The 18,144-nt window shown below is 35.9% G+C and overlaps 1 protein-coding gene across 1 annotated transcript in view; it reads left to right on the forward strand.

The window, feature by feature from the left end:
* The first annotated feature begins 5,909 nt into the window (after window positions 1–5,909).
* Window positions 5,910–18,144, forward strand: part of SPATA16 (spermatogenesis associated 16) — a 225,436-nt gene continuing 213,201 nt past the window's right edge. Inside the window, exon 1 of the mRNA XM_025869549.2 lies at window positions 5,910–6,034. The gene's annotated coding sequence lies outside the window, so the exon portion shown is untranslated. The remainder of the gene's footprint in view (window positions 6,035–18,144) is intronic.

An 18,144-nucleotide genomic window follows, 5' to 3' on the forward strand; every position in this document is an offset into this window, starting at 1 on the left:
GCAGGGATGTCCATTCTCACCACTGTTATTTAACACAGTACTGGAAGTCCTAGCTACAGTAATCAGACAACAACAACAAAAATAAAAGTCATTCAAATTGGCAAGGAAGAAGTAAAATGTTCACTATTTGCAGATGACATGATACTATATGTAAAAAACCTGAAAGACTCCACCAAAAACCTGCTAGAACTGATAAATGAATTTGGTAAAGTCACAGGGCACAAAATCAACATACAGAAATCTGTTGTTATTCTATACACCAATAATGAAGCAGAAGAGAAATTAAGGAATCAATCCCGTTTATAATTGCACTAAAAACAGTAAGATACCTGGGAATAAACCTAAGAGGTGATCACTATAAAACACTGATGAAAGAAATTGAAGATGACACAAAGAAAAGGAAAGACATGCTCATGGATTGGAAGAACGAATATTCTTAAAATGACTATATTACCCAAAGTAATCTACATATTTAATGCAATCCCTATCAAAATACCAACAGCATTCTTCACAGAACTAGAACAATCCTAAAATGTGTATGGACCACAGAAGACCCCAAATAGTCAAAGCAACCTTGAATGAGAAAATGAAAGCTGGAGGCATCACAATACCAGACTTCAACTTATATTACAAAGCTGCAGTGATCAAAACAGTATGGTACTGGCACAAAAATAGAAATACAGATCAGTAAAACAGAATAGAAAACCCAGAAATGAACCCACAACTCTATGGTCAATTAATCTTTGACAAAGCAGGAAAGAAAATCCAATGGCAAAAAGACTGTGTCTTTAACAAATTGTGCTGGGAAAACTGGACAGTAACACGCAAAAGAATGAAACTGGACCACTTTCTTATACCATATACAAAAATAAATTCAAAATGGATTAAAGACCTAAATGTGAGACCAGAAACTATTAAAATTCTAGAGGAGAACACAGGCAGTGACTTCTTTGACATTAGCCATAGAAACTTCTTTTTAGATACATCACCTGAGGCAAGGGAAACAAAAGCAAAAATGAACTATTGGGAATATATCAAATTGAAAAGCTTCTGCACAGTGAAGGAAACAATCAACAAAACTAAAAGGCAATCCACGAAATGGGAGAAGACATATCTGATAAAGGGTTAGTATCCAAAATATATGAAGAACTTATAAAACTCAACACCCAAAAAATTAATAATCCAACTTAAAAATGAGCAGAAGTTATGAACAGACATTTCTCCAAAGAAGACATCCAGATGGCCAACAGACACACGAAAAGATGCTCAACATCATTCATCATCAGGGAAGTGCAAATCAAAACTACAATGAGATATCACCTCACACCTGTCAGAATGGCTGAAATCAACAACACAAGAAACAATAGGTGTTGGAGAGGCCGTGGAGAAAGCAGAACCCTCTTGCACTGTTGGTGGGAATGCAAGCTGGTGCAGCTACTGTGGAAAACATTATGGAGGTTCCTCAAAAAGTTAAAAATGGAACTACCCTAAGATCCAGCAATTGCACTACTAGGTATTTACCCAAAGAATACAAAAATACTAATTCAAAGGGATACATGCACCCTGATGTTTATAGAAGCATTATCTGCAATACCCAAATTATGGAAACAGCCCAAGTATCCATCTACTGATGAATGGATAGAGAAGTGGTATACATATATATACATGTATACATATATGTATATATATAGTAATATCAGCCATAAAAGAATGAAATCTTGCCATTTGCAATGACGTGGATGAAGCTAGAGAGTATTAGGCAAAGTGACATCAGTCAAAGAAAGACAAATACCATATGATTTCACTCATCTGTGGAATTTAAGAAACTAAATGAGCAAAGGGAAAAAAGAGAGAGAGAGGTAGGCAAACCAAGAAACAGACTCTTAACTATAGACAACAAACTGATGGTTACCAGAAGGGAGGTGGATGGGGGGATGGATTAAATAGGTGGTGGGGATAAGGAGTGCACTTGTTGTGATGAGCACTGAGTAACGTATGGAAGTGTTGAATCCCTGTATTGTGCACCTGAACCTAATATTATACTGTACATTAACGAACTGGAATTTAAATAAAAGCTTGAAAAAAAAAGAGAAAGAAATGTATGGTATAGTTTTGTGTGTGTGTTTTCTGTTTTGAGCTAATGTGAAAGGCTTTTTATAAAAAAGATTTTATTTATTTAGTTGAAAGAGAGAGAGAGAGAGAGCACGACCAGGGGGAGGGGCAGAGGGAGAAAAGGACGCCTCACAGAGCAGGGAGTCTGACTCGGGGCTCAATCCAGGACCCTGGGATCATGACCTGAGCTGAAGGCAGACGTTTAACCGACTGAGCCACCCAGTCTTTTTTGATGTTTCTTTTTCTAAAATACATATATATATATACATATATATATGTGTGTGTGTGTATGTATATATATATATATATGCATTTACACACACAGTTTTAGAGGAGAAAAATTAGTAATCAATTCAAAGCCTAAATGCTACAAATTTAAAGCCTATATGGAAGTACTTAAGTCCCATCTTTTAGTTCTGAATCCAGTATTCTTTCCAGGACCATGATACACTGCTCCCCTGAAAACAAAATCCTAATGCTTATTGACTGAGGTTTATGAAATATTAAATTATGTAATATATTTAACAGTTCAGGTGGAGTGAGGGAAAAGCAGATTAACTGAAAACAAAACACTAAAATGTCTGGATTATCCTGACTCCTATCTTCAGCAACTCAAGAAAGCCTCAGGCACTAGTTTCATTTAGGGCCATCTTTAATCTCTAGTAATCATTCCTCCTAACTTCATGCTGAATGACTGAACAAGTAACCACAACTGGTAACTGCAAGACAAGATGGTCTCTAAATTGCCTTCTACTATAAAATTCTCATCGCTAACTGCATGGTCTCTTTCTAATCCATACGAGTACTTTTCTATTCACTGGCTCACCAGGTAACTGGTGTTAGAGAATTTGTATTGCATTTGCCCAGTATTTGTAAGAAAATGTCCTACTTTCTTTTGGCACATGAGAAGTCTTTATACACACCAACAGAGAGTGTTTTAACCATATTTCTACAGGGACAGCATTGCCTTAAATTTTTTGTCCTTAATATTATTTAATGTTTTCTGGACCAATGACCCTTGGTGCATCAGATTTTTGTATCAATTGTTTTGACAACTAAAAACAAAGTTCTGGAAGAGGTTTCTAATCCAATATCACTTATTCTATTTTTAGTTTACACTGACCTGTGCTTGAAAATCACTCGTGATTATAAAAGTTAAATAAATATTGAGAAGTTGTTACCTAGAATTATGCAGGTGTGGCACTGCACAATTCCAGAGGGTGCCATTCATACCATTCATAATGGATGTGGATGATGCCCTCTCTGGAGTTGTGCCATGTAGAACTTGCATGGTCATGTATGGTGGCATCATCTCTTTGGGGGCTCATTTTCCTATAATTATTCAAGGAATATGAGTCAATCTCATGTGCTTTGCATTCTTTAGCAATTACTTACTCTTTTGTCTGGTTTTGCAAACTCTTTCCAAATCTGAAATACATAGACTCCATACCTAACAAAATCTGAACTGTTTGATCTGTGATGACAGAGGGAAGACTTTTAGCTCAAGATTATTAAATGTAGAGATCTAAATGGGAAGACACAGGTTCAAATCCCCATTCAGCAATCTGCCCAAGTCATTTATGGAACAAGAAATTTTCCTCAGCTGTGTATGAGGATAGACGAACCTGCCCTACCTCACTTAGGTACTGCAGTGAGCTAATGAAATTGAAACCAGCCAATACTATCCTGCCATCTATGGGAAGGGGTGGGGGATTCAACAGATACTAAAACACTTTGAAGGAATTCCTATGAGAGCCTTGAGATTTAGCCCAATTATTGACTTAAGGACCACCATTAATTTATGTTAACCTAAGGGACTCAAGCAGAGCAGCTGCCCACTCATGGAGAAACCAAATCAAAACTTAGAAAAACTGGGGAAAAAACATGTATAAACAAATCATAATAAGAGAAATATAAATTAATAATAGACATGTGTAATCAACTTCACTGGTAATCAAGGAATTATAAATATAAACATCAATGGGAAAATGTATCTTACCTACCAAATTAACAAAGATGAAAAAAATTGATTTTTGGGAAGTTGAAACGATATACCATCACACAGCACTAGCAGGACTATAAATTGCCATCGTTCTTTTAGTAAATCAACATGACAGCAAGACATTAGACCTTAAAAAGTTAAATGCTCTTTGACTTAGAAATTCCACCTATAAAAATAATTCTAAGGAAATAACCCTGAGGGGCACCTGGTTGGCTCAGTCGTTAAGCGTCTGCCTTCGGCTCTGGTCATGATCTCAGGGTCATGGGATCGAGCCCTGCATCAGGCTCCCTGCTCAGCAGGAAGCCTGCTTCTTCCTCTCCCACTCCCCCCGCTTGTGTTCCCTCTCTCGCTGTGTCTCCCTCTGTCAGATACACAAATAAAATCTTTAAAAAAGAAAGAAAGAACCCTGAAATATACATCTAAAGATGTGCATGAGGATACATATTTGCTTGGGAAAAATTGGCAAAAAAAAAAAAAAAAACCACACCTGTACCTCTAATAAAATGAAATCATGGTATATCCATTCAGTAGAATATGCAGAAACTAACTTTTTAGCAGAATGCTAAATGGTGTGGAAAATGAATGCTATTTAGTGTTAGGTGAGGAAGACAGAGTAGACTTCCAATTTAAGTCATCATATTGAGTGTACTTTGTAAAAGATAGCTATAGTCAATGTCAGTATAGAACAGTAAAACCATGACTGGACTATTTTTATAAAGCTCAAAAAGAGGCAAAACTAAACCACTGTGTTAAAAGCCAGGACAGTCATTACCTTTAGGGAGTAAAAAAAAAAAAAAAAAGGGTAATGATTAGGAGGGGCTTCTGGTGTGCTAGGAATAGGAATGTTTTACTTCTTTTATTTGGGTGGTGGTTACCCTCTGCGTTCACTTTGTGATAATTCATTGAACACATTTGCAGTATAATTCATTTTTCTTGTTTTAAAGATTTTATTTATTTATTTAATTGACAGAGAGAGAGAGACAGCGAGAGAAGGAACACAAGCAGGGGTAGGGTCAGAGGGAGAAGCAGGCTTCCCAACGAGCAGGGAGCCCGATGCGGGTCTCGACCCCAGGACCCTGAGATCATGACCTGAGCTGAAGGCAGTCGCTTAAACAACTGAGCCATCCAGGCGCCCCAATTCATTTTTCTGTACGTGTACCCGTGTACCATATTTCAATGAAAATGATACATATATGATTTTTTAAACTATAAGGAAAAGCAAGGGAATATTTGTCATACAATGCAAAACTGGGTTGAAGAACGATGCAATCCTTTGGGGTATATAGGTTTCTTCAAATGTTTTAACATTCTTCCTAAAATGTGTAAAAAGATACGTGGTTGTTCTCCTTAATGTATACACACAGGGTTTTGAAATCCTACATATGTATAATTTAGAGTAAAAATATTGTTCTATAAAAAAAGAAAAGATATACAAAACTTTATAAAATTTATGCATATCATATCTGCGTATTTATGTGTTAGAGGCCGAGAACCAGCACGATCTATTTAATTTTTATCTATTCATAGTAAAAAGACCACAAAGATATACAATAAATGTTCTTAGTGTTTCTCTTTAGAATACAGGTAATTTTTATTTTATGTGCATATTTTTGAATTTTCCAAATTATATTTAAGTATCATATTACTTTTAGAATCCGAAAACAAAAATACAAATCGTTCCCTGTACAGAAAAGTCAGGGAGAACCCTGCGGCTGACACAGCTGGTGGGTGGGGCCGCTCGCGGAGGGGCGGGGCGGAGTCTCGTGGAATGTGACGTTTCAAACCTGCGCGCCTTCGCGAGCGCACACACTGGCGTGGCCTCAGATTGGGACGTTTGGACCCGGGCGTGTGCAGATGAAGCCGCTGGGAGGAGTCCAGAGCTTCGCCCCGCCCCCGCTGGACTGAGCCCAAACTGCGTAGGTAGGAGGAGGTTCAAGTGTGCTCAATTCCAACATTTTACCTTTCCTGGCTGGGTGGGACGGAAGGGGGCAGGCCTTCAGGGGAAAGCTCAAGTAACTTGGGGGGAAACCGGGGCTTCTTTTCTTCCTTCCCACCTGAGGAACAAGGAAGGTTGATTATAGATAACCCTAATAAGTAGCCAAGAAATCACTTATACGGGCAGTTAGAAGGTAGAGAATTCCAGAGTGGTTCCCTGACCCCTCACGGACAAGCCCTATCTCATTCCCATTTTGACGAGAAAGGGAAAGCTAGGATCCTATTTGATTTCTGAGTAACAGATTTTTTGCTGCTTTGTTTTATCCTAACTTGTATCCCTCAATAAAATGTATAATTTGAGGATATCTACCTCTAATCAAGTGAAAGACGATGACTATCTCAGAGTCCAGATTTTTTTTTTTAATCATTTGTGGTATGAGCTGTTGTCGCCTTAATTCATGATACTGCTGTGGACTAAAGATACTGAACGCTACTGAGTAGGTAGGAGAGACAATCTGAGCTCTCTTTTTCTAAGGCAAAGGACCATTGTCTTCCATTCATGTATTCTATCATGCCTGGCATAAAATAAAATGTTTGATGTATGAGTGAGTGAATCAATGAATCTATGAATGAATGTCTTTCACAAGGAGCCTACCATGCAAAGGTGGTTCAGCATGAGCAATGAAAAATAGTCAACCTTGTTTAAAATTTCACATTCCTCGTCTATAAAATATTTATAGGTATCAGTAAGGGTCTCCGTGTTTGAAACACCAGCTAAGTGTTTGCCATTTTCAGTAAGCACTAGTTTGAAATAAATGCATGAAAATGTATTTGTATTGATAAATTTGTTTAACCCCTTGTGATTAAACTTAATGTGCTAATAATGTTATTATACACACCAAAGGGCTTTGGATCTTTCACATTTCACCAGTTAGACCCTGGATGCCATTCAGGTGCTCTCTTAAATTTTATTTCAGGCTGAGTGGACTGTTTCCCTCCAAATGGAAAAATTAATTTGATTAGGACCCAATAATAATATTTTACAGGGTTTATGTTTTTGTTTTTGTTTTTTCATGTGTGGCAGGAGCTCAAATAGTGGTATAAAGGGAAAGGTAAATAAAGGGAGAAGAGAAAAAGAATGTACTGAAAGTGAGAGATGGGCCAGAATCCTTCAAACTGCTAACTATGTACACATTCTGTAGTTTTCTTCATTGTCTTGATTTGAATAAGGAATGGAATATTATTCTGATATGGGAGAAACGGATACAACTGAAGGCAAGATTGTGTTGTGTGGTGTTTCACAAAGGTTTAAGTAATTTTTAAGCCTCTTTTTCAAGTGCATAGAACCAACCTAAGTTGGTGAGTTGTCATGGTGTGCAACACAAGTACATAATCAAGATAGAACTGAGATTTTTTTTTTGTTCCCAAAGTGGACTTTTAAGTACCTGTTCAACCCTGCTCAATCTGTTACTCATCAGTGTTATTATAACCAAATGGCTAAAACTTCCAATCTGGTCATTTTCAAAGACATTTCCAAAGAGAAATCATTTTAAAAGCCATTCAGGAAAAATAGCTTTTTATTTATTTATTTTTTTTGCCACTGTTCAGAATGGAAAGTAACTGCTTGTAACAGAAACTGCCCTAAATTCACAAAGTTATTCATCTTCTGAGCAGTGAAACTAGCATATCAGACATTGATTATGACTTAAAAGAAAACGAACAAATGAACATGAATCCTAATCATGAGATACAGAACCTTAAACTGATCTCCAGTCATAAACCCACAGTTTATTCCTTACTGCAGGAGAATATTTTCAAAGTAAGACAGAATGACTAAAACCACATCTCTCTACTAAAACCATATTCTCTCTAGAATTTGACTGCAACTTGTCTTTTTTTTTCTTTTATGTGACACATCAGTTGAAAATAGATAAACAGGTGCCGCAATAAAGACAGGCTATGGTAACAAAAGCTGTACAAACCATATGCTCAAGGGTTTTTAAATCCTTTTATATCAGGGAGCCCAGAATATTGTCTCTTAACTAGTGTAAAATATATTGAGTCATCTTTCTGGAAAGTACCATTCAAGTTATAACATTTTGCACCCATGAAGAGCCTTGTTGAATTTTTTCAGGGATGTTAATACAATACTGTAGCAGTCTAGCTTAAATATCACTAAGGAATGACTATAACTTATCACAGCTCTGGCTAAATTTAAAAATATACATGATAAAGGAGTATGATCCGTGTGTCCAATAGAACATTTTCTTAATTGTCCAATTTTTTTAAATTGATGAGCAATAACAGCAATAATAAAAATGACAATAACAATATTATAATACTTAACATTTATTGAGCACCTACTATTATCAGGCAACCTTCTTCTATTACTCTTCTCAAAAACCACATGAGGCATATATTATCATTAACACCATTTTGTAAATGAGGAAACTAAGGACCCAATGGCCATGATCATTATCAACATCATTCTAAATTATACGATGGGAAAAACTGTTGTAAAATAAGCGTGATAGCAAAGATTCAGCCTTATTTCTACATTTTAGAAGCGTTGGGCGTACACTTATTTACATACTGTATGATGTGATATACATCTAGTATGAAATATTCAGGATTCATGTATTTGAATCATTAATATTTCACAAATTTTAGGCAACTTTGAAAGGTAATTGAGCTGATTCCACACAGGATGTGTATTGGAACATGTCCCTTTAACCTTGATGAGTAAAAGCTGAAGTCACATTGCAATCTAGAATTGCATGACAAGTAAAAAGTTCATTTAAGTAGAATAGTTTTAAGTAAATAGTCTTAAGCAGATCATTTAAAATAAAATGCTTCAGAAAGACTAGTATCATAATTACTGAATAAAAATAAAAATCACTAATACAAATCAGAGCTCTTGATTTCAGTTTCTTTGCACAGGTGAATTAGTTGTTCTATTTGGCTATTTACTTAAGTAAATAAGAGTTATTAAATCTTTATTTTTTTAAAGATTTTATTTATTTGACAGAGAGAGCACAAGCAGAGGGAGAGAGAGGGAGAAGCAGGTTCCCTGCTGAGCAAGGAGCCCGATGTGGGACTCGATCCCAGGACCCTGGGATCATGACCCGGGCCGAAGGCAGCCGCTTAACTGACTGAGCCACCCAGGCGTCCCAAGAGTTATTAAATCTTAATAAATAAAATATTGATTATTAAATAATAAATCTTGTTGATAAATAAATATGACTTATTAAAGTAAATAAGATTTATTTATTTAAGATTTACTTAAATAAGTTGTACATGTGCCTTTCAAGAGTAAGCATTAATATATGCAACCAAAATATAGAAAGTAATATTAAATTTCCCTCGGCAGAGGAAGGGAGTTTTATATAATTCTGTTCAAGCTGGTGTTTTTTAAATGTGTTTGAAAATATAGACTTGAAAATGTTGGTCTTGCTTTACTTTAGGCACCTTTAGTTGTTACTCATTAGGATGATAACTCCACATGTTAGTTTAAAAGTTACTGGCACTCAACCTGGGCCTGTATTTCTCCGCTAGAATAATTTTCCTTAGGAAATTCCACATTGTAGGTGTTCATCTGATTTCACATGCATGAATGCTTCAGTGCTCTCCCACTAGTTATCATTTAAATTCCTATTAGCCAGTATAACTCAAGCAGAAGAATTCAACGCTGTCTTTAAAGATCACCTAAGTTATAGCTTGGGAAGACATTGTATTGTCACTCCCCCCCTTCCCAAAAAAGTGCCCATTTAACTTGTTAGAAATCAGCTCAATTTTGTTAATGTGAAGGTGTTAGGAATAAAACTGTGACATAATAAGCACTTCACATCCCTGTTGAGCAGACATTTGGAAACCTAAGTTTCAGTTGTTTAAAAAAAAAAAAAAGAAAAGGATTGCAATAGCCCATGGCCTACACAGTCAGCTCTCAGTATATATTCCCAGGCTGAACATACCTAGTTTCTACTTTAGGAAGATGTGTGTGTACATGCATGTGTGTTGAAAGCCCATGGAATCCTACTCAGAGAAGGAGAATAGAGGAAGGAACACATAGAAGACATGTAAATCTCCTTAAATACTAGAAGCAAGGCTTAATTAAACATTCTCAAAAGTTCAGATCTCAGTTAATGTCCCCCATCTTTTATATTCACTAATGTAGTTAACAGTGAAGGGAACATTACGTTAAACATGAGGGTCATTACCAGCCTAAGCGACAAGACTTGATATACATTAAAAATGACACAATTTATGAATTTATACATTTCAACCTATGTACAGAATCCCTTCAGATGTTGACCATACATTCACTGACAAAGTCCATAAATGTAGAAAAGTACAGATAATCTGCAGTTCATAGAAGCCTTATCTTCTCATGCAGTTGCCATTTTCCCCCTTTCCCTCGCAGAGATTCTATCTTCCATGGGCCTTCATGTTACTGTGTTGTTACAGAATTTGTTCAACTACAACCCATACTAAACTGGCCATCTGGCTTTGTTCTTATCTTCCAATGGCAGATGACTACCTCTGTTTTCCACTTATCTTTCCATCTCCCTAATTCCCAGTATTTTTTTATTCTTTCAGATCTTTCTCACCTACAATTTGTTCTCAAGAATAATGGGATGGAATTGGGGGTGAGGGTGGGGGGAGAGAGCTGTAGTTTGAAAAAAGCCTTCCTGTCCTCACTATTGACACATCCTTCTTCCCTTCTTTTCCTTAGGATTGAGTGTTAACTGAAATAAGGTTGGTCCTGAGGTCATTGATCTGGTCATCAGCTCATCATACTTACCAATTAGAATAACAAACAGTTGTAGGGAGATTGGATCGTGAGTGAGCAAGCACAGAGGGTTTTCTTTTTCTTTAACCATAACTAAATTTTAAAGTTATGATATTGATAGCAAAAAACTGCTGCATGTCCAGTGTAGTTTATTTAGGAAATTTAGGGGATTCAGAAAACCATAATCTCTTCCACTCAACCCACCATACACACAGTCTAATAATTTTCAATCCACTTGCGTGAACTGCATTTCATTTGTTTTGTATGGTTGTGCATTTTGCAGCAAAACACCTCCTATCAAAATCTTCTTCTATATTATCACTCTTACTTACAGACGATGTAGAGATCGTAGGTGGGGTAGTAGAGGACTTGTGTTTAGGAAAGTATTGCTTTAGGAAAACTCAGTTTTTGATATGTGAAATTTCAAGCTGTCCTGGCCTGCTATTTTCTTAATGTAAAACTTTTAATGATGTATAACATATATTTAATAAAGTACACAAATTGTAAATGTATGGCTCAATATAGGTAGATGGATAGAAATAGTTGAATAGATGGATGATAGATAGATGATAGATAGATAGATAGATAGATAGATAGATAGATAGATAGATGATAGATAGATAGATGATAGATACATAGATAGATAGAGATAGATAATGGATAAAAATGGTGATATCAGTAAGCCCCAGGATGTCCCTCCTGGCCCATTTCAGTTACTAAGCACCCTCTCACGGGTAACCACTATTGTGACTTCTAACACCACAAATTAGTTTTTTTTTTAAAGATTTTATTTATTTATTTGAGAGAGCGAGAATGAGAGAGAGAGAGCACATGAGAGGAGGGAGGGTCAGAGGGAGAAGCAGACTCCCTGCTGAGCAGGGAGCCCGATGTGGGACTCGATCCCGGGACTCCAGGATCATGACCTGAGCCGAAGGCAGTCGCTTAACCAACTGAGCCACCCAGGCGCCCCACCACAAATTAGTTTTGCCTGCCTTTGACCCTTTCAAAAATAAATTATACAGTGTATATTCTTTTGTATCACTCAACATTTTACTTGTAAGATTCTTTCATGTGGAAGCTTATAGTTACAGTTTTTATTCCACTGCCATATAATATTTTTTCATTGTATAAATATACCACCACTTATGTATCTTTTCTATTGTTGATTGGCATTTGGAATATTTTTAATGTTTTATTGTTATGGATAGTGCTACTAAGAACATTCTTGTCCATGTGTATTTTTCAGCATAAGTATGCATTTCTGCTGGGCTTATAGGAGGAAAAAAGATTACCCAGACATAGAGTATAGGAGGAAGTAGGTGCTGCCAGTTTTCCAAAGTGGTTGTACAAATTTGCATTCATATAAGCCATATATAATAGTTCCCGTTGCATAATGTACTTTCCAACACTTGGTATTTTCTGTCTTTTTTATTTAAGTCATTCTGGTGGATTTGTGGTTGCATCTAACCTGGAATTTCAGTTTGCATTCCCTTGATGACTAATGAAGTTGGCAACTTTTTAATAAGTTTATTGACCATTTGGAAATCCTCTTTTATGACATGTCTACACATCTACTAAAATTTTTGGTCCATTTCTCTACTGGATTGTCTGCCTTTTTCATACTGATTTATAGAAGTCCTTCATATATTCTGAATATGAGTCCATGTCAAATATATGTATTATAAATATTTTCTCTTATTCCATGAACTGCCTTTTTTTCATTTTCTTCATGGTAAATTTTGATGAACAGGAGTTATTACTTATAACATATTCCAATTTATTACTTTTTGTGTCCTGCCTAAGAAATTTTTGCTTACCCCAAAGTCATGAAAATATTTTTTTCTAAGAACTTGATTTTTTTTTACGCTTAGTTTTTCAATGTATTTGGCATTGATATTTGTGTATTATGTAAGGTAGGAGTCAAATTTATTTTTTCCTTTTGACTTAGCCAAGTGCCATTGATTAAAAAGACCATAATTTCCCTCATTTCATGGTAGGGTCGCTCTTCTCATAAATTAACTGATCGTTTATATGTGTATCTATCTCTGAGCTTTTTATTCTGTTCAAGTGGTCTAATTGTTTATCCTTGCATAAAAACCATAATGCTTTGGGGCGCCTGAGTGACTCAGTCATTAAGCATCTGCCTTCGGCTCAGGTCATGATTCCAGGGTCCTGGGATCCAGTCCTGCATTGGGCTCCTTGCTCCGCCGGAAGCCTGCTTCTCCCTCTCCCACTCCCCCTGCTTGTGTTCCTGCTCTCGCTATCTCTCTCTCTGTCAAATAAATAAATAAAATCTTTACAAAAAGAAAAAAAAAACCATAGTGCTTTAATTATTGTAGCTTTATAATAATTCTCAATAGTTCTTAATATTGTTTAAGTTCTCCAGCTTTTTCAAATTTATCTCAGCCATTCTTAGCCCTTTGTATTTCCATATAAAATGAGAAGTTTGTTGTGGCTTGACCTACAATTAAGCTATGTTCAATTTTGGTAAAGGTTTCAGGTACATTTGGAAAAGAATGCACATTCTGATGTTCTTTGATGCAGGATTCTACATATTATCAATTAGGTCCAGTTCGTTACTCGTGTTACCCAGAACTTCCATGTCCTTAAAAGGTTTTTTTTTCTTTTTCTTTTATTTCATTTTTTTGGGGAGGGGTGGTCTGAAATTCAATCAGCTATTGAGAAAGTTGTATTAAAATTTTTTACTATGATTGAGGGTTTGTCAATATCTCCTTTTATTTCTGTGAATTTTTTGCTTTATGTATTTTAAAGTCATGTTATTGACTGAATACAGATTTAGAATTGTACTATCTTTTCCTAGTCCCCTTTTTGTATAAAATACCTTGTATCAGTTAAGCTACTGCCAGAAAACAGAAACTACAGTTTTACTACAAAGAATTGTTAACTGAATTAAATAGTGGCTGACTACAAAAGACTAGAAAGACAACTGCAAGGATTATGGAGGTAGGACCCACCCCAAGCAGGCTACTCCTCTTAGAGCTAAGAGAAAGTAAACAAAAAAGGAATGTGGAACCTTAGAGGAGGTGCTGCAAGGCTAAGGGTGTAGCTGCCCCTGGAATTAACTGCCCACAAATGGTAACTAAAATGAGATTCCCTTGCCTGGAAAATGGGTGAAGAGTGAGGATGTGGTGAAGAAACTTGACAAAAGGACACCTTTGCTTAACTGTGAGGGCCACAAGAGCATAGGTAAATGCTGCCTGAACTCTTGCAAAATGCTGCCTGGATCCACGGACTACTGGCTGAAACAAATACTAGAAGAAGAGTCCTTTCTTTTGCAGCTTTGCAGTGTTTCTCTAGTACCCTCTATTGGTGGCCAGCTGGAAAAAGAGAAATGTAGTATGTAGAATTCAATTCCAGTAAATACAGGGTAAGGAGTACTTTTGGAGTTAGGAGACAATAAATTATTAACTAGCAGACCCTTTTTATGTCAAGTAATGTCCCTTCCCATAAAGTCTACTTGGATAGGAGTTAGAGTCATCCCATTCTCCTGGTTGATGTTTCCATGCTGTATCCTTTTGCATAGTTATATTTTCAACTTTCCTGTGTTCTTATATTTAGGGTGTATCTATCATAAGCAGAATATAGCTGTGGTTTGTATTTTTTCCAGTGTGATAATTTTAGACTCTTAATTAGAATATTTAGTACTTTTAAATCTAAAATAATTGTTGCTACATCTTGGTTGATATCTACCATACTGTTAGCTGGTTTTTATTTGATCGTTTTTCTTTCATTTCTTGCCCCTTTTTTTAATTAATCAAAATATTTAATTTTTTCCTAATTAGTTAGTTATATAGTCTTTTACTATTCTTCAACATTTACCCCCAAAATCAAATATGAATCTTGATTTATTACAATCTAATACAGATGATTTTTCTTACCAAATTCTTACTAATTTTAGAATATTAGAATTCTTTAATTCCATTTACTTTTTCCCATCTTTTGTATCATCATTGCCATTCTTTTAATTCTGCATATATTTTAAACTTGGTAGAAACATTTCTGTTATTGTTTTATACAGTCAATTGACAGTCAATATTCATTTTTATGTATATATTCTCATATATATATAAATGTTTACTTTTACAATTATTCTTCATTCCTTACCGCAATTCGTCCTTGCTTCTTCATTCTCACTCTGTGCTCCTTCTGTGGTCCATCTACACTGCTGTTAGACTTTTTCACTGTGTTCCACATTTCTCCAAAGTTCTTTCCTATGTTTTTCGTTATTTTACTTTTCTGCTTAAATTCAGATATTTTCTACTGCTCCTTGAGTTTACTAATTCTGTCTTCTATTGCATATAAAAATCAGGTCATTTAATCCATGTAATGAGTTAATCTCAGTGTATTTCTCAGTTCTAGAATTTTTATTTGATCCTTTTTTACAGATTCTAATACTCTGGTAAAATTCTTTATCTTGTCGCCCTCTATTGTTTTGACTGTTTTAGAGTTATTTTAAATTTCTTAGCTAACTCCAATATCATGTTTATCTATGAATGTGTTTCTATTGTCTACTTTTTCTTTTGGTTTCTTGATTATGTTATACTGGGGAGTCTGGGGGGCATACTTAATCATTTTTTATTAAAGATTGACTATTATGTATAGAATATTATAGAGGATTCAGATGTACCTTCCTCCGTAATGAATTCATCCCTCTCTTCATTAGACAGATAACATGATAGTTCATCATAATTTAATCATGAACTGTTCCATGTTGAGGCTGGGTTGAAGCCCTGGAAAGAGTCTACCTCCACCTCTGGTTCACTCTGGTTCTCAAGAATTTTCAGCTGAAATTCCGATGTTTCTCTAAGGCCCTTCCTCCTGTAGGTCCTGTCTCACAAGACTGCCAAAGTTTGCATTGCTTTTCAGAGTCTTTCCACTTAGATCTTTAGCGTTCTGCCCTGTGAAGCCCCAGAAATTGGCATTTTTTTTGAGATGATAAACTTCTCTGTGTTTGAGGCCCCTCAGATATCTACCCAAAGCTGTGCTGGTTTTTTTATCACCCAAGATTCTCCTTCCTTAGTTGCAATGCTGAGATTCTCAGTTCCCTCCTTATGCCCCATTGGCAAATGCCCCCAGGATGAAAATGGCTATAAAAGTCACTTCAGTATAGAATTTATACCCTCTCCCTTTCTCATTGCCTCCCTAGCATCCTAGTACACTCAGACAATTTGGTATTTTATACTGTTTTTCTGTTTGTTCTCCAGAAGAGTTCTGATCTGCTACCAACTACTTCCCTCCACCATAGCAGAAGCTAACATGTAACCAAATAGTTTGATACATTTTGGCAGATTCAGATTGTGAAAATTACTAATTTAAAAAGTATGGTTTTGTTTTAAGTTTGATACACATCAAAATTTTTTTCCAGGTAGTTCTTTTGACTTCATGGTTCTCTTTTTCAGAGATTAATTAGGAAAATATTAATGGATGATTAGTATACAATCTGTTTTCAAATATTTCTCAATTCCAGAAACCTGTAAATCTTCATTAAGTGTAATTTAAACCTGATTGAAAAAGTAAAAAAATGTATTTCTAAACAATTTTTATATCTCCTTTATCTTAATTCAAAAATTAATTTCTCCCTCAGACAAATGCGTTTCTGCAAAATAAGTATCATTACTTATACCAGAAAAAATTCAAAGAAATCTTCAAATAATAATAATACTAAAAAACTGTAGTAGGGGGCGCCTGAGTGGCTCAGTTGGTTAAAAACTGTAGTAGGAAACAATTAAGTGATTATTTTTCTTTTTTTTGATGAGAAGGAGAAGGGACAGTATAGTGTGTATGGTAGGGGAGGCCCAGAGAGCCCTCTTTGCCCCCATTACCCCCTTTTTATCTCCCACAGGAAAGTAGAGGGAAGCTGGCTATACTTTGAAATGAGGCTATGTGTTTCAAACCTGGGAATGGGTAAGAGGGGATCTGTGTTTTGAGCAACCTGAGCCAGAGGGAGAGAGGAACTGGTGGCGTGAAGGGAAGATGCATGGTACTTATCAACTTGTACCTTTCACTGGGAAAGAAAGCAGCAGCCAACAGTAGCTCAGAGGCTTGTAAACTGAGCCTGCTGGCTTCAACAAGGGAGGCAATGAAGTCAAATTAAATATAAAAGAGTTATTTGTGCAAAAATAAATATGTACCGGATCTAAAGAGTTCTGTTTGAAAATACTTCATAATTATATCATCTTTAGTAAAATATCAAGCTGGAAATCTTAAAAAGAATCAGGTAAACCCTACTTTGACTTGAATGTTTATGTGAAATGGCTTGGCATACATAGATCTCTCTCTCTCTCACTTTCTCTTCCCTGTCAGGTTCTGTGGTAAATGCGATACAACATTATGCCATTAATCCTTAGGCAAATCATGTAAACAATCTTATCCAACAGTTTCTGAGGTGTTAAAAATGACCCTTTATTCTTCAACTTATAAGGGGAAGGATAGCTTAGGGATTGTTAAATTGAAATGCAGCATAAACATATTTTAAAATATTATAATGACAACAGTGATGTTTTATTATATAATATGTTGGGAGATTAGGGGATTTCTATGTTTACTTTCTATCTCCACCCCTACTCCAAAGGTACTTTACAGGGACTTATAATGATCTTTTTTTTTAATTATTTTATTTTTTTTAATTTTTTTAAAGATTTTATTTTATTTATTTGAGAGAGAGAAAGCACAAGAGGGGGTAGGGTCAGAGGGAGAAGCAGACTCCCCGCCGAGCAGGGAGCCCGATGTGGGACTCAATCTGGAGACTCCGGGATCATGACCTGAGCCGAAGGCAGTCGCTCAACCAACTGAGCCACCCAGGTGCCCCAGACTTCTAATGATCTTAGTTGAAAATAAACATCCAGTTCAGCCTCAAGGGGAAATAATTTAGAAGCAGTCTCATCTTCATGCCTCAGGTTCTACTTGTGAGGTAAGAGTGGCGAGTATTAATTATTCATTCATTACCTAGGGTGTACCCATTTTATGAATCATGCAGTATTTGGGTGGGTATGTATGATAACAGTGGAAAGTAGGTGAGCTATCTCTATTTGTGATTGGTGTCCTCTTATTTTACTGACTGCTCTCTAGGACACAAAATTCTCAGGGAGCATATGTCTTGAGATTCATTTTTTTTGTGTGTGGAAATATTAATTGCCAACTTGTGAAATATATAGGGAGAAAAATTGTGTGTGTGTGCATATAAACAGTTTCACAATGCAAAGCAAAGCACTTATAATTAAACATTACTAGTTTATTTATGTATAAACATTATTATGTTTGGAGTTTGTTCATGATATAGTATATA

The sequence above is a fragment of the Callorhinus ursinus genome, unplaced genomic scaffold (assembly GCF_003265705.2).
Source record: "Callorhinus ursinus isolate GAN/ISIS: 27379988/994484 unplaced genomic scaffold, GSC_fseal_2.0 scaffold1, whole genome shotgun sequence".
NCBI lineage: Eukaryota > Metazoa > Chordata > Mammalia > Carnivora > Otariidae > Callorhinus > Callorhinus ursinus.